This window comes from Glandiceps talaboti, chromosome 9, assembly GCF_964340395.1.
Source record: "Glandiceps talaboti chromosome 9, keGlaTala1.1, whole genome shotgun sequence".
Classification (NCBI taxonomy): Eukaryota; Metazoa; Hemichordata; class Enteropneusta; family Spengelidae; genus Glandiceps; species Glandiceps talaboti.
Window position 1 is genome coordinate 10,242,951 of NC_135557.1, and position 2,509 is coordinate 10,245,459.

The window sequence follows — 2,509 nt, forward strand, 5'->3', positions numbered from 1 at the left end:
AGTAATTAAGCTATACCTTATGAATGTGTGCTTCAAATTGAATATAACTTGCTACATCCATCAAACGCAAATGCATGGCTTCTGAAAAGTTTCGTGATGTAGCTTTTAGGCTTAATGGAGTGACTCATTTGAATGATTGATAATTTTCAATAATTACGCTAATCTAAGCTTCGAAATGCACTTCAAATTCAATTTAATTTGGTAAATACAAAGATAACTAATCGCATATGTTCTGTTACATTCCAACAATTATCAGGGTACATATTGCTAGCTGAAACAGTTGCTAAGATTATTGTGTGCAGGAACGAAAATTTAAAGACTTTGCCTGTACAGAAAGCATTCAATCTGATGAATATCTGATGTGGTGAAAACGGCTAGATGTTTTTATTTACCTGCATTTCCATCATTTTGTCTCATTTGTTTGCTTTTTCTCATGATGATCGTCGCCTTCCCACACCTGACCCTGTGTAATAGAAAATCTCGTTTGAATCTCGCGATTTTGAGCACCCAATGAGGATGAGCGTTACGTTGGCAGCTGTGCATAATTGAGGCATTGAAAAAACAAACAAACGTACACACGTGATTGAGTTGACGACTCGACCACTAAGTGGCAGTACCGTCTCTCCAAACGATTTTGAAAACAGTGGGCCGTTTGGTTGAAGAAACCATTCAAGACCGACGTCCCTTCAGTGATATTCAAACAAGATTTTCTATTACACAGGGTCAGATGTGGGAAGGCGGTGATCACCCGGAACAAAACAAATAAGACAAAATGATGGAAATAGAGGTAAAATTTACATCCAACTGCTTTCACCTCATCAGATTTTAATCAGATTGGGAAGACATTCAGCTTAAATCTAGTTCTCATATATTTAACAAATTTAAAACCACTTTAGGTAATTGTGCATTACCTTTCGGTAACTTATCCCTTATTTTGTCGACAGCGACAGTATGCCCCAAACGTGAAAGGTGACCAATGAGTATTTCTATCGAGGCATCCTTTGTTTTCTCTTTCCATCTACGAATCATTTGGTAATTTTTTTCTTTCACATCTCCATGAATATTTAGATCAATGGCATCGATATCATTGTCATCTAAACCAATAGCTCTGCCTATAGATTTCCACTCAGAAACGTTCCAGCATTGGGCGACTTCACTCCAAAATGCTGCATTGTCTGACAAAAAAAATACCAAACCGATACAGGTAATTACCTCCTGTAAGCAAGTTAGAATTTAGGGACGCCGTCGGTAAGTATGTGTGTGTCTGTACTATGTTTGTCTGCCTGTGGCATCGTTTACTCAACAACGGCTGTCTCAATTTAAACAAATTTTGGTGAACATATTTATAGGGTAATGGTTAGAACTGCTTAGGTTTTGGTAAGTATTCTATTAATATTAATGAGCTTTTTAGATAATGTATGGCTTTCGGTAATTAGAGTGTATCTTAGGAATGCACGCTTCAAATAGGCTGTAGCTTTTATTTTTAATGACGCGTTGCATAATTAACGATTTCAGTAATTCGGCTATTTCTTAAAAATACACCTTCATATTCAATTGTATTTGGCAAATATTTCAAGCATAATTAATTTGATATTTCTGTTGCATACCAAAAATTGTGTGCAGGAAAGCAATTCTAAAATCTTTGCATTTAGTTTAAATCTGACTTAAAAGTCAGAGCCCATATTTCTGCTGACGAAACGACGTTTTGGACGGTGCCGTAAAACGGCCTATGGTTTACGACATTTGCACCCAGTCTTGTAATACGATAACGTTATATTGCTATTATTACGCTATTATTGCGCATTACGCGTACGTACAAAAGATGACAAAACCGTTGGACATAACTACCAACAGCACAGAACATATTTTACAGGCTATCGTTAGCGGCGCTGTTTTCAAAATACCCAGTGTTAACATTTTAATAGCGAGGGCGTATACATCATAGCACTTGTATAATATATTTTGCGGCGTCGGTCATAAATATAAAGTCACAAGTGAGGTCATGTGGTCGTTACACATCGGCAGCGAACAGTAAATTACAGCTCCTTGCCGAAGGACTTATATTGCAATGCCGATGTAGACGCCACCTTTATTGATTTGGTGTTAAATTGTATTACGGAAGTGTCAGGCAGAGAGTGTATGTTCTCTAGACTACTTGTTCTATTTGTTCCAAGAATTGCTGAATAGAAGAATTAACGGTACTATAACCAGTATCATGAGCGACTTTTTTAATTACATTAATTGTTTATATACGTTATGAGTTTAAGTAGAGTTAGCGAGGTTAGCTAAATATCTAAATTATAAGCGTTGCTCGTGGAACTCAAGGCACATTTCTTATCGTAACAAATTAAACAAATGCTACCTGTAACGATACATTATAACAGTGACACAGTGACTTCAAACTAACATTTCATGAATGTTCAGTCTCAAAGTCATAGTTACATGCTTGCTGAACCTTTCATTTTTTTTATCTGAAAATCAGAGAATACTATTTACAAACTGTGAGGAA